This window comes from Gasterosteus aculeatus, chromosome 3 (assembly GCF_964276395.1).
Source record: "Gasterosteus aculeatus chromosome 3, fGasAcu3.hap1.1, whole genome shotgun sequence".
Lineage (NCBI taxonomy): Eukaryota > Metazoa > Chordata > Actinopteri > Perciformes > Gasterosteidae > Gasterosteus > Gasterosteus aculeatus.
This window is the reverse complement of record NC_135690.1, coordinates 17019287-17044290: the sequence shown is the minus strand read 5'-3', so window position 1 is coordinate 17044290 and position 25004 is coordinate 17019287. Positions and strand designations below refer to the sequence as shown.

The 25004-nt window shown below is 46.4% G+C and overlaps 1 protein-coding gene, 2 long non-coding RNA genes, 1 other non-coding gene and 1 pseudogene across 5 annotated transcripts in view; 2 read left to right on the top strand and 3 right to left on the bottom strand.

Moving 5' to 3' along the window:
- Nucleotides 1-14031, bottom strand: part of LOC144405479 (kin of IRRE-like protein 1) — a 19576-nt pseudogene extending 5545 nt beyond the window's left edge. Inside the window, exons 1-13 of the transcript XR_013467091.1 lie at nucleotides 14011-14031; nucleotides 12374-12451; nucleotides 10978-11179; nucleotides 8132-8281; nucleotides 7753-7910; nucleotides 6211-6361; nucleotides 5648-5753; nucleotides 4392-4540; nucleotides 4121-4248; nucleotides 3618-3744; nucleotides 2872-2972; nucleotides 464-680; nucleotides 145-252 (exon numbers count right to left, since the gene is read on the bottom strand). The product of XR_013467091.1 is annotated as a kin of IRRE-like protein 1 (transcript). The remainder of the gene's footprint in view (nucleotides 1-144; nucleotides 253-463; nucleotides 681-2871; nucleotides 2973-3617; nucleotides 3745-4120; nucleotides 4249-4391; nucleotides 4541-5647; nucleotides 5754-6210; nucleotides 6362-7752; nucleotides 7911-8131; nucleotides 8282-10977; nucleotides 11180-12373; nucleotides 12452-14010) is intronic.
- Nucleotides 1-25004, top strand: part of LOC120815120 (uncharacterized) — a 106929-nt gene that overhangs the window by 13575 nt on the left and 68350 nt on the right. The window lies entirely within an intron of this gene.
- Nucleotides 1-25004, bottom strand: part of LOC144405559 (uncharacterized) — a 61300-nt gene that overhangs the window by 13691 nt on the left and 22605 nt on the right. The window lies entirely within an intron of this gene.
- LOC120814943 (uncharacterized) lies at nucleotides 15734-16602 on the top strand. The gene is made up of 2 exons (XR_013467218.1): nucleotides 15734-15892; nucleotides 16511-16602. It is a non-coding gene; the product is annotated as an uncharacterized LOC120814943 (transcript).
- LOC120815156 (uncharacterized) lies at nucleotides 19900-24972 on the bottom strand. The gene is made up of 4 exons (XR_013467208.1): nucleotides 23952-24972; nucleotides 23795-23864; nucleotides 22106-22346; nucleotides 19900-20164 (listed from the first exon to the last, which is right to left on the bottom strand). It is a non-coding gene; the product is annotated as an uncharacterized LOC120815156 (long non-coding RNA).

Here is a 25004-nt window from a genome sequence, read left to right as displayed (position 1 = left end):
GGCGTTTTAAGGCAGTTTGCCAGATTATATGAACGTAAATGCATCTGATTTAAATGAAAGGACACGTTCTGTTCTGGAGAGACAGAAGGGTGAGAGACTGATGGACACACACACACACACACACACACACACACACACACTCACTGCCTTTGCGTTGGCGGTAGAGGAAGAAGGCGAGCGCCAGCAGGACCAGAAGCAGCAGGATGAAGGAGCCCACCGTCCCACCGGCGATTATTCCCACCGGGACAATATCTGAAAGAAGCACAAGCGGAGATCCGGTTTGAGGGACCGAGTCAACATGGGACAGAAACATCTCTCTGTCTCTGTGAGACAAAAAGACGTACCAAGTCCTGGTCCTGGTACCACTGGACTTCAACCCAATTTAAAGGGAAACAGCTGATGGTCTCATTCATGGTCTCCTTGGTCATAAACTCGTTAACTAACGACAACGTTTTTTCCATACCGGTCTCCTCCAGGGTGATGATCATGGTCCCGGGTCCGAAGGCGTTCCAGGCGGTGCAGTTGTAGGGCGAGTGGAAGTCAGACTCCATGACGTTGTTGATGGTGAGGGTGGAGACCACGGCCCCGCCCTGGGACGGAGGCTTGCTCTGCTCCACGGTGTACCTCTCCATCAGGGTGCCCTTCTCCTTCTCCCACACGTTCTCCTTCCACGCCCACACCTGAGACGCAGCGTTCAAAGGAGGATTCAGGCTCCTTCTGTACGACCGACGTGAGGGACTCAATTAACACAAAACTACCGTTATTTGAAGTAACTTTAACCAGGAATCTGCTGTTAAATCTCTTTGCTTGTGAATGTTTGATCTATTTTATTTTACTATTTACAAACTAAATACTTACTTACTACGTATATTTTCTTTAACAAGCTTTTGAAGCTCTTTTTCTAGTTTTAAAGCATTTTGTAAGTAATGTCCTTAATAAACTAAATAAACTAATAAACTAAAGTAATACAGTCATGTCCTGTAAGTCATCATCGTATCTCATGAGCTACTATCTCATCATGATGACTTACAGGACCTGTTTATCAGTGGCTGACATGGGCTTCCATACATCAACCTACAATACATGTAGATGGATTGTGATTCACTGCACTTGTATGTGTATTTCCACCACTTCATAAAATATATGTAACATGCAGTTGAATTACGGTGGTCTGCTATTATTGTAAATTGACAGCTTTAACTGTTTATTCATGACATTGGCCGTTAATTTACAAGCAAGGGATGGAAATTTAACTGTATGTTACAGTTATTATGACATACTGTAAGATACTGTTAGAAATGCACCGTAAATTTACAGCAATTTGTTACAGTGTATATAAGATATCTCTATATATATGTAGTATGAAAAACAATCGACTCACACACACACACACACACACACACACACACACACACACACACACAAACATACAATCAGTAGTAAACACTCAGCGAACAGATGGCTGGTGTTAAAAGTTAAAGGAAACTAAAGCGAATGTGGGCAGGAAGCACATGTTAAAAACAAATGATATTCTCTACATCTTGGTAAATATGTATTTCATTTCTCCTGGTGCAGTATGTTCCTAATTAACGTTCTCAGGCTGGAAAAAAAACGTTTTCAGACCGACACGGAGTGCAGGAAGCGCACAAGACGATAAAAAGGTTTTTCTACTTAAACCTGCTGAGGTAGAAAAATGAGGATATTAAAAATGGAACATTGTAATATGAAATATACATATATGTTAAGTTAATGTACCTTTTAACCTAGTTTAAATGTGATCATCAGTGGAAACAAAAGCCCAAATGTCTCTTTTCCTCTCTGACGATGTGACGCGTCGTTTCTGTCGCCGCTCAGAATCCCTCCGTTCGGTTTGTCTCAGAAGGATCGTACCGCGCCACCTCGGTCTGGATTCTCTGTCTCTTTCTCAGTTTCCCGTTGCCTCTATCAGCACACATGCACACGGAGTCGTCCTCCATATTTTATAAGTCCTCGTGTCTCTGCATTAAGCCGAGACTACAGCGTCGTATCACATTAGAGGCCCTGAGCGCTCTGCAGGGCAGCGGGGGGCCGAAGCCTCCCAACACCTCTGATTTCTGTCATGCTGCCACTGCACGATTGGATAATTGACGCTGGGAGGTAAAGAATTGTATTCTCCCCCATCTCTCCCCCCTCCGACTCCGCGTGTTTGACCTTTTCTCACCCACCAGCCTTCAAACGCAGACGGTTTGACTTTTTCCCCGATTGTGAAGATTTGTGAGCATTTGGTATTTTGTTTGACCTTTTTTTTTACTTATATAAAGCACAGACTCTCTCCATTGATGAAGAAAGGCACTCGGCAGCTTTAGGAAAGGACAGTAATGAGAAATACAGCGTATACTTCTGCAGCTACGGCACATTTAGGAGGATATTGCATCACTGGTGAAGCAAACTGTGTGAACGCTTTGTTACGGCGAAAAGGTGGTTGACGCGTTGCAAAGGGACCAGGGGGACGGCTTCACCTGGTGGGTTCAGGTCCTCCTAATATCAAGATATCAAGACAGTTTCATGGTCAAGACGACTGAAAAATGATTACTAGAAGTAATCAGCGGCCCCCCAACGTCTCAGTGCTGCGTCTCCTCGTTTCCACCAGACACTCCAGCAGCTGTTCTTGATGAGTCGCACCTTCCACCGCAGACGAGGAACAGATTGTCCTCCGAGAACAATGCCACCCCCTCCACCTCACCTCCCCATCCCCGAGCCGTGAGCTCCCAACACGAGCGGAGGAGGGAAACGATGGTTCGTGTTTCAGGGCGAACGAGGAGATTCTGTGATCAGGATCCCGTTTGAGGCCGATGCCATCTGAAAAGGTCGAGCACCAAAGGACGGACTCACGATCTTATCGGGCGGGGGGGTGCTGGCGATGTAGCACTTGATCTCGCCTCGCTCCCCTCTGACGGAGTACTGGACGGGGTCGCTGGAGATGATGGGGGGGCCTGAGCGAGGGAGGAGGATGAGCAGAGAGAGAAAGGGGGGAAGGACACAGAGACAAACAGGGATTACTACAACCAATCGGAAGGGTTTGGAGGTACACTTACATTTTATGATGCCCTCAGGCAAATATCTGACTGTGGTTTACAATTAAAATCCCTCCTGGTTCCTCCCGTGTGCATCGGCTAACAGAAAGTGGCTCCTTTAGGATCAGACCGTCGGTCACCACGGCGCTGAAGGACGTCACGTCACGCTGCCGGCGGACATTTAAGGAGCATTTGTGAACTCGCTCTTTCGTCATTGTGTTCTTGGTGAATCCGTTTTGATCCATTGAGTTAAATCCGGTCTCTCGGGGGGGAAGAGTTCTGACATTGAAATGTCGGCTCGGGGCCCGTTTGGAGATGAATAATTAGCAGCAGGCTTCAGTGACTCAGGCTGCGTGACCGTATCGTACTCTACCCTCTACATCTGGCGCAGAAACACGCATGACGTGTAGAACAATTACAGATTAAACAAACGCATCACGCGTGTTCATTGTTCAGGTGTTTGACACCGGGCTTTTCCCGTGAAGAAGAAGATCCGTTCTGCGCCTTTTCTCATAAACACCTTCAGCTGAGGTCCATCTCGCGAGTGAGTCGATAGCAACTGACCGTTGACGGTGAGCGTGACCTCCGTCTCTCCCACGCCGATCCGGGGCACGATGGCCTTGCAGACGTACTGGCCTGCGTCGGCCTGGCTCACCGACTTCAGGTACAGCTGGTTGTTGTTGCTGAGCACCTGGACGCACAGGAACATGCAGAAGGACGCAGGAGGACCAGGACAGCAGACGTGTGAGTGTGGTTGGAGACGGACCACAGAAGAAGAAGGAGGGAGATCCATGTTTAATTCATGAAACATGTTGATTTACTCCGCAGGCTCCATCAGAGCTTTTCTAAACTTGTTATATGAATAAAATATATAAGATATGAAGACGGAGTCTCGCTTCTTACGATATGCTGTAACACAACTGAGCAGGGTTCATGGTTCATGGGAACTAGTTTTGGGTATTGGGTTTTCTGAGGGATCTGACAGTAGTTCTCGACATGGGATCCACTCCAACATGTTGATTTGTAAATCAGGCAGGATTCTAAAAGGATCGGTGGTTGGTTCTCACCATGCTGGAGCCCTTCTTGGTCCAGGTCAGGGTGAGAGGGGGGTTCCCAGACCACTTGCAGTTCAGAGTGACGTCAGAGTCCACGTCTACCGTGACCGGCCTCGGCTCCACTACCAGTATCGGTCCAACTGAGAGAGAGTCTGAGAATTAGAGAGTCCCTCCACGCAGACGCAGGTCAGTGGACCAGAGACTTGAGTCCTACAAACAAATCCAGACACCGGAGCAGTAAAATCACTGCAGCGCCGCCCAGCTGAGGGGGGTTCGTACTCACAGTGCACGTCCACCAGGATGCTGACGTTGGTGCTTCCCACGACGTTGAAGACCTGGCAGGAGACGGGCTCGGTGAAGAAGGAGTGATCCGCCGTGGTGACGAACACGCTTTCCCGGGCGCCCTCCAGCAGCACGCCGCCCTTTGCCCACCTGACGGAGACGCAGGTCACCCGACCTTCCGTGGTCAGTTTTCAGGCTTTTCAAATCATTGTCAGTCGATGGTTATTTGGTGGCGAGCCAAACGATGCATTTCCCCTGTTAGTGGTTTTATATCACCGTTTGGAGCTATTAAACTAAAGTTTAAAAATCCTCCATGTAGAAACCTGAGGGTAAGATTACCAGCAGGAAAAATGAATTTCTTTTCATTTCTGTTATCCGGATTTATAGCTCAAAAACTCACAGAAGCATATTGCACATCTGCCATTAGATGGCATTTTAATATACACTCAATAGGCTTAGTGCCGAAGTGCCTGGCAGTGCTCCCACACCGGGACCCTCCGGAGGAGTCTCAAACCTCGGATTAAAACCACCGGGTTTAAGTCCAGCATTTAACGATTAGTGTGCTTCAGGGCCGTCACTTAAGAATAAAGTCAGTGTTTAATTGTTTAACTGTTTAATACTGTTATTAATTCTGTCCTGCAAACCAAATTTGAAATTCATGATTCATGACGGAGGTTAAAGGCAGATTAGAATATAAGGAGGAAAATCTGTTGGTAACAGAATTGTAATCTTGCCCCTGAAGTTGGTCTGCAAACAATGACCATGATCAAAAAACCCACCACATGATCCATATACAACTAAACCACAGCTAACCTTTGCGCACTAATGATCATGATACAAATGCATGATGACAGGGTTCATTTTCGCCAAGAATAAACATGTTACAGTACAAAGGGGAGATGTTTAACGAATAATAGTGCTGTGCTGGAAAAGAGCAACAAGCTACGCTAATGTTAGCAAGCTAGCGGTTTCTCAGCTACGTGGCACCCATTGACCTTGTTGTGCATCGCAATGTTAGCGGATACAACTAAGGTACAAATGGCAAATTATTTAGTTTTATTTAAACAAAGGACGGTATGAAGTAATTAGAGTTAATTACACTTGATATAATGTAGGATTGTAATGCAATGCCACGTCACATTGTGTAACATTGGACGTGTGATGAAGCAACAAGGAGTTGACTGCAGATCATTAATAACAACGATAGAACGGATCGTAAACCTTCAGAGGTAAATTCTGGTAAAATGTGATCCAGACCTGAAGCCAATGATGGGAGGGTTCCCTGTGGCCTGACAGGTGAAGGTGACCCTCTCGCCCTCCAGGACGGAGCGAGGTTCGATGGACAGGGTCACCGTGGGAGGGTCTACACGGGGGGGGGGAACAGATTTGATGAACAACCGCAGAGGAACTGAATCACTGTTGTGTTTCAGCGGTTTCAAGCAGCAAGAGGATTGATTTCCCACACAAATAAGTCTAAACAATCGATGCATTTCACAATAAAATCTGGTATTATAAAACCCTGCAAACACAGCTCTGGTTCCACTACTGCAGCTATTCTCCCAGTGATTACCAACGACACTGGAACAACACATCAATCTCCTTGATGGAAAATTCAAACAGCGGTTTGCTCGTGAGCATCATTGCTTATTTCTCCAGGGAACCGATTAAGATCTCACAGCACAAAAAGTGTCGGCTTTTCCAGATGTGGAAGAAAATGAACTTGACAAAATAAGCCCCAAAGACTACAAAGCAGAATCAATGCAAACGGCCAGAATCAACCCTGAAGCCAGCCTGGTGAAACGTGTCGTCCGTGAACTCACGGTGGACGTTGAGGGTCACGGTGGCCCGTTTGCCCGTCGGCACCGCCGGGTTTCTGGCCACGCAGGTGAAGTTTCGGCTGCTGTCGGTGTCCACCGGCGAGATGGGCAGGTAGCTCCGGGTCGTCACCCGCTTCCGGTCCGGCAACACTTCCTGTTCGGCAAAGAGAGAGGGAGCGAGATCAGGAGACGGCAGAGTTTAGGGTGGGGAGCAGGACGGAGAAAGATCAAAGAGGAGGAGGAGGAGGAGGAGGGACGAAGAACGAGGAAGAATGAATTGAGAAAGAAGAGCAGGGAGGAGAAACGAGAGCGAGGAGGGTCATGAAAGGAGCCCAAGAGACATTTATAAAGCATAACATGGAAATAGAAACAATAATCTAATCAAAGAGTTTAAACATATTGGAAAGTGAAAGGGAGTTTTGTGGAAATGTTCATCATAATTCATGAGGTTCTTGCTGTTGATCAGACAGAATTGATTTGGTGGGAACTTGCATTCTACGTTTCCACAGTTTGACATGATATAGATCATGAGGAGATCCTTATTTAGGAAATTCAGAAAATCGTTGATAGAAAACTAAATAGTTTTCAATAATTTTTGGCATACAACAGTAAAGTATAAGTTTTTTTCTGCGAAATAGGAAAATCCATCCTGGCTGATTCTGGAGGTGCTTTTCAATGCAGCTGAGTGTTCGCAGCCTCCGTGTGGTCAGTAAGGCAATAACGTAAGAGCAGCATGTAATATGCATGAGCAGGTGTGTGGGGCATAAAACTGTCTGCGAGGGATGTAAAAACATCCGAGTGTGAGTCAGTGTTTGTTGTTCCCTCTGTGTGCATATGACAGCATGAGTGTGTGTGTGTGTGTGTGTGTGTGTGTGTGTGTGTGTGTGTGTGTGTGTGTGTGCTTGTAGGCATCATTTTGTGTGTGTGGGAGAATACGCAGAAGTATGAACACTATGAATGTGGGAGAAATGAGTGCAGAATATAAGTGTCAGAAGCACAGTTCCCTTTTGTGTGTGAGTGTGATTGAAAATCTATATTAATCAATACTATATTATTCGTCTCCGACCACATTTCAAAGCCTGAAAATGGAGCCATCCACTGTTTACCAGGTCAGAATCTGTCATTTGTAGGTATTTAAAGGCATCAAATAGCATCAAACAACATTCAGTTGTGATCATGCGCAGAGACTCGTATCATTTCGTCCACCAAGAGCCAAGAAAGTCTCGTGCTGACTCGCACTGCTGGCTGTATTTCCCTAATGCAGGACTCCGGGCCTCAGGCGCTCACAATGTGTTTCCCTTTTGCCGGCGGCAAAAAGCACATAAACAAACAAACAAACAAACCACCAGACTGACAGCGGCTGTTATTCAAAGTACCACAGTTTGTGTTACAAACTCTACAGATCTGCTTTTAGTGTTAGTTTAACGCCGCCTGCACACACACACACGCGCCGTTTGCTGTGCCCTGTGTGCGCGTGTGTGCGTGTGTGTGCGTGTGTGTGTGTGTGCGTGTGTGTGCGTGTGTGTGTGTGTGTGTCTTAGTCACCGTGGACTGGTAGGCCCCCTCCACAGCGACTCCATCCTTGGTCCACTGGATGTGGGCGGCAGGCTTGGCCCCGCGGGTCACGCAGGTCAGGTTGTACGGATTTCCAGCCATCAGCAGGATCTCCGGGGACCCGTCGACCACCGGGTCCTCGGGGGGGACTGAGGGGAGAGACACCAGTCCCGGCTTAAAAAGGGACACGTTCATGCAAACGCGCACTCACGCACGCATGTACGAGTACACGGAGAAGATACTGTCCAACCGAGCGGACTTAAAATAAAAGATTCCTTCAATTTATGTCGTAGGATTTAAAGTGTGAGGCTCTCTGATGACCGTCTCCCGTCTCCCGTCCTTTTGCGGCGGTTAACGGGTTGAAACTTACTGAGCACGTTGAGTTTGGCCCTCCTGGAGCGCAGCGCGGCCTCCGTGGCCTGACACTCGTACAGGGAGTCGTCGGACAGCTCGGCGTTGGAGATCTCCAGGTTGTACTGGCCGACGTCCAGAGCCCGCTGCACGCGGTACCGCGGCCACGCTGCAGGAGACACGCGGCACGTTAGCAGGACGCTCTGTGGTTCACAAGTTTGCTCACGGGGCGGGAAGCTCGACGGCTTTAGGAAATGGACTTCTGGGATGTGATTTAAATGGCAGTGGACTGGAGATGTGAGAGGAACATTCACGAGTCATCATAACAACTTCGCCGACGACCTGCGTCGGAAAATAATGTGGTATTTAGTTTGGAAACACCGAGAGGAAAATATAACTTTATTTCCATCAAGAGAAGTAGATGAAAATGTGAAACGTAGATTCAACGTTCAACGTGTTCCCCTCATTACCATATTTCTTGTTATGAAGAATGTAGAATCTGTGGGAACATTGTTTCATGTGATCGTCTCTGTCAGCTGTGCCAAATCATCACTTCTTGCCGTGGAAGTTTAAGCTGGAAGTGGAACAAGCAAAGCGACTTAAAGGGGCTGCTGAATAATCCACACAACAGATAAAAAGAGTTGCTGAGCGTCTTCTGTGGATTATAAACAGTTTGGGCAAATCTGTGAGCGGCACAAATAACGTGCTTCATCGTTTTGCTGTTGGAGAAATCTCAAATATCTGGATTGAAAGATTCCACCAGGCGTGAGGTCCGCGTCCATTCGTCGTCTTTCCATCAGTGTCTCTGTCCTCTGCTCGTCTTGTTTACCACATGAATCAGATATAAAAGCTCAAACACAATCCCAACATCAAGCTGGATTTAGCGTTTAGCATTTAGCGTTTAGCGTTGACAGCGTTCGTTCCAGTGACACAAACACGACGACGCCCCCCCTCGGTGTCCCGTGAGACACGCGGACCCCGTCCCAATCACAGCGACCCCCCCCACCACTTTTCTCTCGGTTTGAGCCCCCGCCTTCGCAGACGAAGACGTAATTGAGCGCGGCGTCCCACCAGGGGGCGCTCGTCGGGCCGCCACGCGGCGAGCAGAGCGCCGGGCGGTGGGAGAAAGGAGGGAAGAGCTGTATTAGTGCAGATTACATCATCCACTCCAGCGCCTCGCAGCATAGCAACAACAGAGGTGAAAGCGCCCCGGGGAGGAGGAGGAGGAGGAGGAGGAGGAGGAGGAGGAAGAACAATAGACCACCTGTGATGCTGCAGGTAATGAGATGTTGCGTGTTAAGATATTTGCATAGAAACGTGGACGTCTTCTTACGTCAGAGTGTTCTTTGTATTTCCTCCATTGCACATTCACACGGACGTCTGCGTGATTTGGGAAATAATCTGTGTGTGTGTGTGTGTGTGTGTGTGTGTGTGTTTTAATATATTAACACCCTGCAGACGTTCCTCAGTGACACGACCTCCTGTTTGTGTTGTGGACGTGAAAAGCAAAAGATTGAGACGGTATCCGTCAGGGATGAGGGGGGGAGGAGGGGGGAGGACGGGGGAGGACTGGCAGCGCTGACAACTTAAGGATAAATTATGGAGGGGGGGTGACGGATGGCTGGAAAGCAGAGGAAGACGGACAGAGAGGGACAACGTGTTTATCAAACGCCGGCGTGTTTATCATCAGAGTCCGTGCTGCAAAAGGCTGCAAGGACAAAGAGAGCATTACCCACATAAAGAGAGAGGGGGGGGAGGAGGGGGGAGAAGCAGTAAAAGGGGGTCTGGAAAATACATAAAGCGTAATGATGGAGGTGAAAGTCTGAAAGACGGAAGAGCTGGAAATAAGAGAGAGGGGGGGGGGCGCTGACCTTTAGTGAACCTGAATTAGAGCTGAACACAAGATTCATGTCAGATTATTCAGTGTGTGTGTGAGCGGCAATTTATTTAAAACTACGGTTTCACACGAGCAACAAACGCTTGGTGTGATGAAGTTTTTCAGGAAAAAAAGGGAATAGTTTTGAGTAGAAACACTTTATATTCCTAAAGTCCTCGTAGTGTCACAGACAGAAAGTCCGTCACCGTCTTGTCACAGTTTGATTGACGGGAGGAGCAGAGACACCAGAGAACCGTCAAAGACGTCAGATGCCACTGAAGGATTAAACATTAAAGAAACGGAATAAAGAATCTACAGAGTATTAATCAATGGAGGGTGCTGTTTAACAACCGGATTTCATTGCATATATTGAATATGATGTTTTCAATATTTAGCTTCATCTTGTGCTTCACTACCGGCGTATTTTAACAAAACCTTATTTTAATGACTTCCATTGACTGTGTTCTCAACCTGATCGTCCTTCTTAATCATTTTTCGTTTTTTTTTTTTTTCATTTCACCGGATAAAAGCCTGAAGGATCCTTTTCGCACGATGTCACCAGCAGCTCGATGGTAAAAGCTTATGGGGAATGTTTCCTGGCGTTCGGGTCAGAAGGTCAGAGGTGAACGACGCGTCACCTTTCCTTCCTCCCTCTGACCGGCTCCTCGCTGCTCTCGGGCCCTTTGACCGAATCCTCCCATTAAACCCACACCGGATGTGCGTGTCGGCTTAAACATGTGAATGGGAACACGTGTCTGCTTTTGTCAGCAGCGTGAGGGATTTTCTGTAACCCGGCGTGATGTACAGGACTCATTTTAGCCCCCCGACTGTCCCTCACACGCCTCTCGGCTCGCCGTTCGTTCCCTTAATGTTCAAGAACTACGCTTCTCAGCCGCAGCAGCTTTCGTCGCGGCTCTTACAGCCACAGCTGAACCGAAACCGTGAGCCGAGTTATTCCCCTCCTTTCCTTCACCCCCCCCGTCCCTCACCTCGGAGACCCTCTCCCACGCCGAGGGCCAGGCCGTCCTTGGTCCACTGGACGATGCCGCTGTAGTTGAAGACCACGCAGGACAGCACCACCCGCTCTCCCAGCACCACCGACTGGTCCGAGGGCTCCTGGGAGAAGTGGATGCACCGCGCTGCAGACAGAGAGGGGGGGGGGGAGAGGGGGAGGAAATCAATTTTAAGTTCCTTTCATTGTGACCCGGCCCGGAGCGGCCATCTTTCACCGCGGTCCCTCTCCGGTCACATCGACTTGTGCCGCTCCGTCGGGATGATTTGTCGATTTGTCTGTTGTGCGTTATTGTGCTTTTCTTATTGGGGGTGTGTTTCCAGTGTGCTCTGCGTGGGTGCACATGGGCTCCGGGTGGAGGCACACAGGAGGAGCCACAGGTTTGAGGCTTTTAATCATTTCTCCGAAGCTCAATGGCTGACATTTGCATGTTTGTCCTCCCGGCCTCTTCGTCTCCTTCTTGCCCCCGTTTGCAAGATTTAACTTACTTAACTGAGGCTTGTGTGTGTCTGCGTGGGAACGAGTGAAAATGTGTGTGTGTGTGTGTGTGTGTGTGCCGCAGGAACATCATTGCCGAGCTGCGATACACAGCCTGCTCTTTTCATCACACAGTACAAAGGCTTTTGCTTACACACACACACACACACACACACACACACACACACACACACACATTTCCTCCAGCAAAATAAGCCTTTTGGCCGAAGCAACGCCGCTAAAATACACGGATATAAAAACTACAAGTAAAGTGCCGGCGTACATTAGCGAAGAGAAAGTGTCTGGCGAGGAGGCGAGGAGGCAAGGAGGTGAGGAGGCGAGGAGGCGAGGAGGCGGTGCACAAACCCCCGGCGCTGTTTCCAACTGTTTGCATCATCAGGTAAAATAGTTTCATATTCCAGAGAAAGTCTTGCGAGAAGACGCGTTAATTAGGGCAGAGCGGGAGACCGAGGGACACGTGCACGCGCACAACAGACGCTGCTGCACCACACATGCACGCAACATCGAATCACACCCGACGTGTGCACTCCTCCCCGAGTCTGTCACGCCAGTGCACGTTGAGTCACGCAGCTGAGGACACACACACACACACACACGCACGCGCACACTTCTACGGGGTCGGCGTTTGTCTTCCCGCGGGCGATTCTGTTCTTGGATGGTGGTTAAAACGATCCCGTTAGCTAATTACGGCGTAGCTGGTTAATAAAGGCGGCCGCGCCTCGGAGGGAATCCAGCCGCAGAGGTGCAAAACAACGGGGGAGATTCAGCGATTTGTCAGGAGGATTAAAGACGACCCGCCGTGTGGTTTGAGCAGAAGGCTCCTTCACTGAAGACGAGGATCTTCAGACTTCCCAGGAGACACTTTGATGTTTCACCAACTTTCCTTTGGAGAAGTGAATCAAGGAGACAACTGCTGTGGCTCGGAGCTGGTAGTTGTTCTTTCCTTTTGATGTCTGAGGGGAGGAAAAAAACGCATCAAAACACGGAACAATTGCCTTTCCCAGTTTCTCTGTCAGGCGTAAAGCGTTTGATGCTGAAATGCAGACACGTTGAAGTCGTGGAGATTCCTTTTCATCAGCCCAAAACATCTGCACAATCAGGTGTCGTGTTGAGGAAGGTTTTACTGTCCAGGCTCCCGGAGGTCAAAGGAGGCAACTCCACCTCAAGTCAGTTTGACCTTTGCTGTGAGAGCCTCCGTGTCCCCCGGAGCTCCTCTGCGGCGATCTGCATTCCAAGATGAAACGTTCCTCCGGCACCGAGTTCAGTTAAAAGACGTTTTATTCTTACATTAGAACAGCTGATCTCACTCGACCTTCAGGTTGGAAGGTTCTGAGATACTGTTCTCCAGTGATATGGGATGTAATCTACTGAAGCGCTTCCACGGACCATAATGCAATGCAGTTATCACGCTCGTGTGTCACGACATTCCACAAGTACAACACGAGATCGACGGCAGGTCCTCTTATCACGTGCACGCACCAAACACGCAGCTCAATGTATTTCATTTTATTCATGAAAAGCAGAGGGCAAAATACTGGAAAGAGTCGAAAACAAGGAAGAAGGAAGCTGCTGCTGTTTGTTGCAGAGAAGAAGAAGACGAGCTGCTGACATGCGTGATCTACATGTGGGTCACGCATGCATGATTTATGCTAAATTAACAGCTATTACGAGTGCGGGGCCTCTTCTTCATGTATAACTCTGCATGGAACAACTCAGGGTCCGCTGGGGCCGAGTGTGTGTGTGTGTGTGTGTGTGTGTGTGTGTGCGTGCGCGTGTGTGCGTGTGTGTGTGTGTGTGCGTGTGTGTGTGTGTGCGCGCGTGAGAGAGAGACAAAGTGACAGAAAGACATAAAGGAGGACACAGAGAACCTTTCTGTTTGTGTGTCATGCTATTTGAGTGTGTGTGTTAATGTGTTTATGTGTGTGCGTGTGCATGTGTGTGTGTGTGTGTGTGGCTTGTCAGCCTGCAGCAGGGACTCAAATCGCGGAGTCCCTGCTGCAGATCAAACTTCATATAAACCTTCTTCTTCTCCTTCCCTCCTTCTTCTCTTCCTCCTCTTCCTCAAAATATGCACAAAAACACACACATAAACAGGCGCACACAAAGATAGAAACATGTGAGCAAAACTGCAAACGCGCCGCCGCCTGGAATCGCTAATTGTGTCGTTGACTGTGAAATATTTAACGGCGAATGGTGAAGGAAACAGAGCGACATCGATTGCGTGTTTGCTGTGTGAATAAAACACGAACGTCGCGTGTTTCCTTTGAACCAGCCGATGCAGCGACGCTCCGCTGGGCGAGATAAAGGCTCACAGCCGACGGGAACCACGGCCGCCCACCTCACCGGCCCGGCGTGTCACCTTTCTGACTTCCACACATTTGCAGACGTCTCTGTTATTTATATGCATCTTTCTCTTTTTGCTCCGTGGTGGCAGTTTGGGGCCTTTTCCTAAATCACCATCAAAGCGCCATCGTGCACAAAGCCAAAGTCCACAAAGACGACATTTTCTCACATTTGGAGTCCAAGGAACCATCCGGCACCTCTGGGAACCTGTGAGTGATCCTGAACATCAGTGCTCCTCTCGGGCTCCACTGGTTCATGGGGGGGGGGGGTCTGAATTTAACACGTGACCCACATAAGCCAAACGGTTTGTAGCGTTTTGAGAGATGCACAAACGGCCGTAAAGAAAACTGCTTCTTTGTGTTGCTGCACGTGGAATCTTTTGTGCGTCGACTTGTTGCTACAATTAGAACAATCGTGTTCGGTGTTGAATTCATTTCTTCGTACCAGTGATTCATTCGGGAGCGTCGACTCAGCTTTAGTCACAACTTGTGTCACACGGAGGAGTTTGTGAAATGAGGGAAAAGGGAAACTCTCTCGCACTCTCTTTGCCTTCTGGTCTCCTTCCCTCCTTCCCTCCTTCTCTCTCTGTTCACTCCCCCTCTTAACTACTGCTCCTGTTCCTGGCTTCCTTCCCTCCCTCCCTCCCTCCTTCTCTCACTCCCTCATTTCCCAGTTTTAATTAGCTGGTAGCCTGAGGTCAACCTCTGCTCCTCCACATTAGCACACTCACACACACACACACACACACACACACTGCAACGTACACTTTGTGTGTGTGTGTTTTATGAGAAGCTGAACTGATTCCCTTCACTCTATTCCAACAGTAGAAACATACGTACTGAATCCTCCTTTTTGTGGTCAGAGAGGAAGAGTTTGAACTCCCATGATGCCGAGCAGGAACATGACACAAAATGTGTGTGTGTGTGTGTGTGTGTGTGTGTGTGAGAGAGAATTAAGATTCTGGTGCGTTGTGTGTGTATGTGATCTGTGTATACGTGAGAGTACACTTTGAGGACGTGTGTGTTTGCGTGAATAATTAGTTATGCACTTCTCTGTGTGTGTGTGTGTGTGTGTGTGTGTGTGGACTGCCCACCCCTGGAGGTTTGTGTGACATGCAACATTAGCGGTGACATAGAAAAGATGCATCAGTCCCATTTCTTGTTGCAGACACACACACACACACACACACACACACACACACTTAAATACACACACTCAATTCCTTCGGCACGTCTTCCAGAAAGAAAAAACGTGGGCTTGATGAATTTTTCATTTGGGGTTTTTCACTCTAAAATCATCAGTGAGAAAAATTGTGTTTTTGTGACCGACTGCTGCAGGGGGGGGGGGGGGGGGGGACATGGGGGGCACATGGGGGCGACAGCGGCCTCTGAGGAGTTGAAGCGGGGGGACTCGCTTCTGAAAGGAAGCTCTTTGCTCTCGCCGGTGGAGCCCTGGGACAAGAGCGTGTGCGAGCACTTCACGCGTGTGCGTGGAGAACATGTCCTCTTTACCATTCGGAGTGCGTCTGCTTCTCCAACTCGTACCAGTAATGTGTTTCTGTCTACCAGTGACTGTCAGTGTGTGTGTCTGTCTGCTCTCAGTGTGTGTGTGTGTCTGTGGGGGGAGAGACAGGACAAAATAGGTTTTTCATCAGACAAAGTATGAGGGAGTTGATGCGAAGGAGACGGATGGATCTCAGTCACCGGACTATCAGCAGGGAAGCAGCAAAACACACGCACACACACGCTACACACACACGGTACACGAGAGCTATCAGCTGTTCAAGGGGAGATTTGTTGCATCGCGTGTGTCCACAGTAAAATGATCCATTCGATTCTTTAGTTTTAAGGCATCATTTTCTTTAATGTTCCTTTGTTCTTTTGGTATTTTGATCTTTTAGGTGAAATGAAGTAAAACTACGTACTTTAAACTCCTTCTCACGGTCACTGACTATGCAGCCATGTTGCTATGGCGATGCTGATGGCCCCTGGGACCGAAGATAAAGTTGGTCTTACGCCGCCAGAAGGGACTTCTCACGTCCAAGTACTCAGGTCCGTAATCTGGCAGCGGGTCTGCTGAGCCCTTCTTTGGTCGCGTCATTCTTTCAGGGGACGGGTGGAGGAGGCAGGACTCAAAATGCAGACTTCTCAGAAAGTAAAAGACTTTAATAGTCACAAGGCAAAAGCAAAAGGCCAAGGGGCAAAAACACACAGGAACCAGGGGAAAAACAGCAGGCAGGAAACTACGCACATCCACGACGATAGACAATGACGCAAAAAGTGACACAAGAGACACGCGGCTTAAATACACAAGGGAGGTGCAGGTGATTGGACACAGGTGGAAACTATTAGACGATCACAGGGGATGACGGGACAAGGCAGGAAGTGAAGTTACCCGGGGACACGAGTGGCAGTGACAATGCTGGAGTTCATCTCCCTGTATCATAAAACAGCTTCAACCATTAATCACTATAAAGGTCGGTAGAAAAATGTTTTAATTGAAGAAATCAAATGATTTCTTACTATAGATCACGTTAAAGAAGTTTTCACAATCCAAACTTCAGTCCGTCAGAAGCACATCAGGCTGTGAACATGTGACACATTCTCAGCTGTGCTGCGTCATTTAAACCAGGAAGACTCTTCTGATCCGGTTCTTGTTCTGTTTTACAGATTCTCCCTCTCACCTTGGCTGGGTGATTGCTGTTTGCGTTGTCATTCTTGTTGTCATCCTAATTGTGGTTCTATCCGTCTGGCTTTATAATGATCGAAGGAAAAGAATCGGTAAGTCCAAGTAAATATTCCAACAAATAATCTCAACATCTGTAAAATCCTCTTTGTTTCCTCTACATAGAAACTCAATGTCTCCAAGTCCTCCATAACTATGTACCCACCTGTTTGGTTAAATAGCCCAATATCACAAATCACAGTTTGCCTCCGCGCGCTGAACAATCTGTAAAACACAGGACGTCTTTTACTGCATCAGATAAGGAAACACGTCTGTTAAAATACACATGTGATATTTTACCAAAAGGTGCTTTTTATCTCACTGGGATTGTCATGATTTGCTGTTTTGACACCACCCAAAAGATGGAGTCACTTTATCTGCAGCTCAAGTAAAGTAAATGTACAACATTTCAGATCTTTAAAGGGCTGTTTGTTCTTCTTCTTCTATCACTGACCTGCAGGTTTAACACGGAAACATGGACCTCTGGTAAGCATTACGTTTTTGTTTTAAACAAATTTAAGAAATGTATTAGAATCCAAACCTTGTGCCAAGGTTGTTTCCAGGTTTTCCAGGTGGCTTCGTGCTGCTACGTGCACACACCTGCTACGTGCACACACCTGCTACGTGCACACACCTGCTGCGTGCACACACCTGCTGCTTGTGCTCAGATCCGCTGGGAGGAACCTGATGGTCCGTGGATCCAAACCGGGTCTCTTGTGGCCATTAGTCCTCTTCAGCCGTGTTTCTTCCTGCTGTGCACGTGTTGTTTGTTTGTGTCTCAGTCCGTCATCCACATTTTCCCACTTCGCCCAACAGCAACATGTCAAAACCTTAAAAACTCGTTGTGCGGAGATCAAATCCCACGCTGGTGTCTGAAATACTGAAACAATGTGATTTAAATGAGGCCACATGTTGGTAGTCACATGACGTCCACTACGTGGTCACGTGACCCTCCTTTGCTTCCACGTGTTGGCTCACACCAGTTAGCCACTTTCCTCCTGAGCCGATGGTTTTCTGCTTCTTACTTGTTTTAAAAAGCTCCTTTTACACAGAGAACAAGTCCAGAGACACAGAACAAGTATCATTTACAGTGTGAAAGAGGAACCAACTCTACATGGTGTTAAAGTTCTAGCTGCTTTATTTATGGCTCATGCTGCAGTGTGATGTGCTTTCTACCCCGAGAGATTCATCTGAACTCTTTGTGAAAAGAGACCGTATATGTGTTTTGTATCAGTTTAATGCATTTTAGAAAAAACAGACTCATTATTTTTAAGACAAAGAGACAGAAGTAATTAAATCAGTGACTGTTAATCATCGGGAGATGATTCCCCACGTGGAAAATAGCTCCATTACAAAGAAGCAGCAAGTAACCTTTTCTTACGTATGTGATTTATCCTGCAGGACTTAATGCGATACCAGCACCACCGGAGAACATGAGCCCAGCAGAAGCTTCAGGTCCCTCCTACAGCTCCGTGCCGTCTGACGCTGAACCGACTGATCGTAGACCGGCTAAGAATTGGTGGAGAAGATTGACGATTAAAGAGGAAGGTTTTCCCAAATCCCCAAATTCTGCTGGTAGTTTGCAGCGTTATTGAAGCTTTCTATGTTTTATTTCATGTGATCTGCTTTAATGCTGAAAGATTCTCCTCCACACAAACGTGTCATTGGAGAGATTAAAAATCAATGATTAAATGTTACTAAGCATCACACACAAGCAGCTTTTTTTAGCGTCACAGTTGGAGATATTTTAATTACATCTTTTATATTGAAGGTCAACTTAGAAAAAGTAATAAAAATGTTGTTGTCCTGCAGGAAGCTTCAGCTTTGGTTCCTGGTTTGATTCTTCATGTCACTTTTAATCTGATCATTTCCTACATTATTACATTTAGACTTTTAAGGCTTCACCTGATGGGTGAGATTTAAGCTGCATGATGCAGGGTGCTTCTGTTATATATTTTTATTTTATTTTTCAGACAAAAAAAGGACTCATCTTTTCAACTGTGACAAATATGTGAAACGATTTTTTTCATCAGTGTATCAAGTGTCTTTATTTTAATATCATCATACATTGATTATTTGGTAAAAACAAAACCTGCTGAACAGAATTATGTTCAATAAATACCGTGCATGCAGATAAATATGCAATGTGTATTTAATCATTGTAAATTGAACCGTATGCAGTATTATACGGTATATTTAAGGTTATTCGCTTACATATAGTTGGTCTTGATTATACATTCAAGATGACATTCACCAAAAAGACATTGACATGGTCTTGTGTGTGTGATATATTGTGTGTAATCAATGGATTATTGCTTTCTTGTAAAAATGTTACCATGAAGTTTTTTTATTGCCAAAATGCATCTTTGAGTCCACGTTTTTAATGTCTTTCCTTCACCAGGAAATATCTGCAAAGCTGAATTTATAAATCCTTTAAATCCTAAATAGTTTGCGTCCATGTTTGCTGCTCTGCGCTCGTCTTCCTCTTTTCTTCTCCTGGTGTGTTGCTGCCACCAGCTGTGAGTCAGTGGAACATCATCACGGGTTTAGAAGGTGACCTTTAAGTGGGAGCTTTCCTCCCGGGCAGCGTGACGGGTTTGACATCCATTTCTTTGTTGGTGCTTCTTGAAGTCCACGAGGTGAACAGTGATGACGGCAGACACCATGATGATCAGACCAACAGAGAACACCACCATCTTCACCAGGAACACGGGGGGGAAGCACTGAACCTGAAACACACCACAGGTGGATTCATCACAAACACAACACGTCTGTGCTTTCTGCTTGAGTTTGTATTTAACCCCTGCGTCCCTGACGAGGAGCTTTAGAGACGCTCAGAACTCAGAAAACACACAATCGTTTCTTTACAACACAGAAAGGCTGAAACTACAACCTGTTATCAGGGAGTCGTCTCCTCTTTCAGTCTTACCAGCATGTTCGGGGCAAAAATGTTCAGCAGTATTAATGTCCAGGGTCCTGTGAACCTGGTTGCTATGGTTACAGATGATCACGTTGTTCAACAGGTAGACCTGGAGAGAAGCCCCAGAGGTCGTGACCTCTGGTCGCTCTCTTCCCTCCTGACTGCAGAACCAGTCGACACATCTGAAAGTGCTGCTGATGTTTGAGTTGTGAGTCCTGCAGGTCACATGGAGGTCACATGACTCTGAGCTGTTGTCCACTCGGTCCACGATCAGTTCAACTGGAGACACTGGTCCTGAGGGGGGGGGGAGGTTTCTGTGAAGAGTTTATGAAACATGGCGGCAGAAACTATCAGTGAAATGTTTACAGACTCACCTTGAACTGTGACCTTGTATTCAGCTACTAGTTTGTCTCCTTTAGGTGTTCCTGCTACAGCAGAATAAACTCCACTGTCGACCTCTTGTACATTCTTCAATATCACAGAGAATTTATTCTCACCTAACTGAACCCTCCAGTGACATTATGATGGACAGTTGCTTCTCCACTAGGATCAAATCTTACAAAAGTGACGTTTTTATTGATTTTCCAGTCAACATATAAAACCCCCTCAGGAGGATCAGCATGAAGCTTGAGGAGCAGATCACGTCCCTTCAGCACAAACACAGGAGTCACAATGGTTCCTGTAAAAACAGTAGACACATGATACAATAAACATCACACACAATATGTGATGAATCATTCACTGCTGAATGTTCCTCCATCACTACACTTTATTTATTACACATTGAACCAGCGGTTCACCTTCAGCTCATCATCACCTCTCGTTGCGAAACGTCTCTTTAAATGTCTCACTGAGGACAGAGGACTCACCTTGTGCTTCACTCCCCCCTCATCCAAGCTTTGGTCAGACAAGTCATAAATGTGTTATAAAAAACCTTTGATGCATTTCTCCTTTTCTGGTTCTTTATGCGTTTATATAAGAAAATATAAGTTGTTGCACACAAACGTTTAACGTTTATTGTCTATGTATTGTAAAGACTTCATATAATATGATAAGCATATTAATAAGATTTAAGGTAGATTATTTTTTTTAATCTCTTAAATTGTTGTATTGAGGCTTTGTCTTTAATTCTTAATATTAAAAAAAAAAAATTCAAAAATAATTCTTGAGCAGAAGTTTTTCCACTCAGCTTACCATTCTTTACACAACAGCAAGTAATACCTTCAATTGTACTTTAAGACTTCAAAAAGTCTATAACATATCCGTCATTTTAAAGAGATATAAAACAAAGCAGAAAACCATTAGTTTTAAAGATTCAGATTAATTTCCCTCAAAGGTTCTCAGAAATCACTTGTTGAATGTGTGACATGTACACATAAATATTATGTATGTTGATTAATTAACCCTTGAACGGTTACATTATTGAAGATAAAGTTCTGCCTCAAATACCATATTTATTTTGTAATACTATTTATAATTTCGCTGGTAAACGTAAGTAAATCGCTGCCTTTCAGCACAAAATCGTTGTAGCCACCAAACGTTGTGTATCGCATTTCAGTGAAGAGAAAATAGTCCTCGTACGTGCGTGTGAACAGCATCGGGTCCCGTATCATCTCATTCACATCGCTCATAAAATCCACCGTAATTGTCAGTTTTTTTCGGCGATCTCCACCGAGATAAAAGCTAAAATGTCAACGGCGTTTTCAGGCCGAGAAAAGGCTTAAAAACGCCCCGAACACAAGAATGCGTTGGTTAACAGTGTTTCCTCAAACTAACGCCTCAGGAAAGCACATGTATCTGTTTCATGGTTTGTGAATAGTTTTCCAACCTTTTTTCTTCAAACTTAGTTTGGTCACTGTTAAAGCCTAGTTTATGCTTGAGTTTTCAGAGCGAAGCAGACGCAAGACCCCCTTGCGTGTCCCTTGCGTGCCTTTTCACACCTCCTTGCGTCCTTTCTAGGTCTTCAACAAAACATGGTTGTAAAAGTCTTGCGTGTGTTGCAGAGCGATTCACCGCCAGAACAACAGGCGGAGTGACGTGTTTTGTTGAAGACGACCTAGAGAGTCACGTCTATTTATTTATTTATCATAGACTTTATTGCCCCGTGCATCCACACTGCTGCTTTTCATCGCGGACACATTTGTCCCGTATTTTCCTCCACAACTTTGTTCCTCTCGACCGGCAAACCGGCGTTTGCGGCGATCTCCCTCCGTGAATCCAACCCGCCAATGACGGCTCGTATAAGCGGTCACATTTGCGCATTTCTTCCGACAAAAGTTCTTCAATCTGATCCGTTCTCTCGTAAACATTCTTCGTTTTAATAATGTTGGTATCGGGCTGTGAAAGCGGAAACGCGATATGGTTCGACACACGCAAGGAGGTGTGAAAAGCGACGCAAGGGACACGCAAGAGGGTCTTGCGTCTGCGTCGCTCTGAAAACGCAGAAGTATAAATCAGGCTTAACGTGTTACTTTGAATGCGCAGTGAACATTTGTGTCAATGTGAACAGCAACTGTACGTTATTAACCAATAATACACCCACTCTCAACCAATCAGAATGCTGGATTTCATCTACCGTATTATAATTACTAATAAGCTATAATATTTATAGAGTAAAAACCTCAGTTCTTTGTTGGCTTCTTGTTGGTTTCTCACCTTGAGCCTGAATGCAGACGAGCAGCCCGAGTATCACGAAGAGAGACATGACGGAGTCTCCGACCCCACGCTGCAACAACCGGTGTTCTGCTTCACAATAAACTAACAGCTGGCCTCTGATTCAAAGAAGCTCGGAGACGTTTGCACACAGCTGCTCGTCATCAGGCTCCTTTTGAACTTCCTCTCTGACGGCTTGAGATCTGTTCCTGTAAAGCAGGGGTCTCAAACTCGCGGCCCGCGGGCCAATTGCGGCCCTCGGGACGATATTTTGTGGCCCCATCCTTAATATGAAAGTGTAATGTTAGTGCGGCCCGCAAGTTTTATACTGTAACCCCACTGTCAGCTGCTGTGTGGGACATGTTATGATGTTCTGGTTTCCTACTGTGTGCTTGTCCAGTGAACGTGGCATGCATGTGACTGACAGGGGGGCGGGTCGTGTGTGTCGGCCGAGGTGCAGAGAGCAGGAGGGTGAAATTCAGGTTCCTGCCCTCTTTCGCGCAGGTGATCATGTGACTAACCGTTAGCCTCGCTCGTTTAATAAAGTTTTCCTTTACGACTCACACTAACAACACATGAAGCATCTGACGTCACCGACGAGCGTCTCCGTCCATTACTACGCAGCTTCGATTCACGTAACTTCACGTTTGGCTATAAAGGAATTCCACGGTCACATGACCTTAGGTCTCCCCCGCTGAGTTAAAGGAGGACTAGTGTTGTAGTCTCATTCGGACCGATCCCCCAGGGTGGGGTTCAATGACTGCTTTTGAAAGTGAGTGTTAAGTTGTGTTATTGTCGACCATGCCGTTCGGACGCTAGTCTGGCCCGCGTTCGGTTGAAGTGGGCTGCATCTGGCCCGCAGCTGATTTGAGTTTGAGACCCCTGCTGTAAAGAGAGATTTAGTTCAGCCCTTTGTCAAGGAGGCTCATTTACACCTCAACGTTCATCAGAGGAACAAAGTAGGCGGACACCGGATCCTCCTGCTGATTAAGACTTGGGAGCAAAGTGCTGCCTTCAAGTGGTCGGAGTCGGCTGGGTTCATGCTGCCACTTCGTTCTGTCCCGACCGGACAACGGCCCTGAACCCAAACGCACGACTCGTGGACAAAAGTTCATTAACGAAAGGCCAAGTGCCACTGAAATAAAACACTATGTACTAAACAGAAGAACCCAAATGTGGTAAAGCTACGGATGCTCACATACACTGGTTCCTTGACGTGAGACAAGACGAACTAGGAGTGATGTGTCGTTTGTGAACGATTCGTTCATTTTGAACGAGTCCTCTCAAAAAAAGATTTGTTCATTTCTCGTTTATACTGAACGAGATTCAAAGAACCGAGTCGGTAAAAAGATCCGAACTTCCCATCACGACGAACTAGCACAGGACAAAGGGAGACGCAGACAACAAATACACACAGGTTAAAAGGCACAGGTGGAAACAATCAGGGGCGGGCAGACAATCAGACCAGCACACGGGGGGAAGGGGCAAGTTGCCTGAAACGAGAGGGAGGTTCATTTTCAAAATAAAACAGGAAATCACGAGACACGAGACACCTTGACTAACCCCGTTTCCTGGACATGACGTTAAATCTACAAACTGTGGACACAGCAAGTGGACGTGAGCCAGAGGACGAGCACCACGCCACAAAGTACCTCACCTGCTCCACTTTAAAGGCCTTATTCATATCATGTGAGTGTGTCGTAGAGGAAGCTTTTCATCTCTGCTCCCTGGAACAAAACCAACATTTGAGAGAATAAAAAGGACCAAACATTATTATGTCAATAAACTACATGAATATAAAATGCTGTTTGTACCGTGTGTGTTAGTTGCGGTTTTGCTTCAGTTTAACACCTTTAACGTATCTTGTCGATCACTGCACTCGCAAAGACAAACACTTCCTTTCTTTTAAAATGTTCCCTCTGAAAATAGAAAATGTGTCAAAGAAAGAGGAACCTGCAAAAGCAACTTTTCTCAGAAATCATTCTGCACATTAAATGATTCTGATGAGCAGCGTCTAATGGCAGAAACATGTTTGAACATAAATAAAATATTAACATACAATATAAAGAAACAAAACAAGTAACTGACATGAATGAAAGACGTGGATAACAGGGAGTAAAGAGTAAATGTTTACATACACATTTGTATCAACAACTTATAATGTAAATGTATGATCCAAGTTTCATCCTCTTGCTCTATTTGAAGATGGATTAACTGACTTATGGTCTAAAATTCCCTGCTGATCAGTGGAAACTGATCTTTTTGTCTCTGTGTAAATGCTTCTTAAGCCACAAATAAATAGATGCAGTAAAACATCTGATCGGGTCACAAACTAACTCTTCACACTGGAAACATCGGCTGATGTTGTGGTGCACACATGACCGGAGTAGATTCCTTGGCGTGAGGATTTGGATGTGTGGCGGGAGCGCGTGACGCTTCAGAGTCCTGTATCATTTCCTGTTAAAAGACAGACAGACGTCTGTCCAATCAGAAGGGTCCGTCCTCTCCTATAAGGCCCAACCCTTTCCCTAAGGAGTTCGTTTCGTTGTGTTTTTATTTGCGTTGTGCGTTCCTATTTGCCGTTGTGTTTTGCACTTCATGGCCACGGTGGAAATGAGGGCGACATCTGATTGGCTACAGACAGGTCCATGTTGAAAGAAACGCACCTGTGGATCTGCGACGTCAGCAGAGTCTCAAAAAACCCACACACGAGTAAATGCAGTGCGATCCGCAAATATAAATCGCAATTCATTGATCTGTGCATTGGAATGTATTTGTAAATCGAATACATCTGTGAATCTTCCGGTTTGCATTTGTGAGTCGCTCTGTGCGCATTCGCAATTATTAAGACTGATCTCACCCCATAA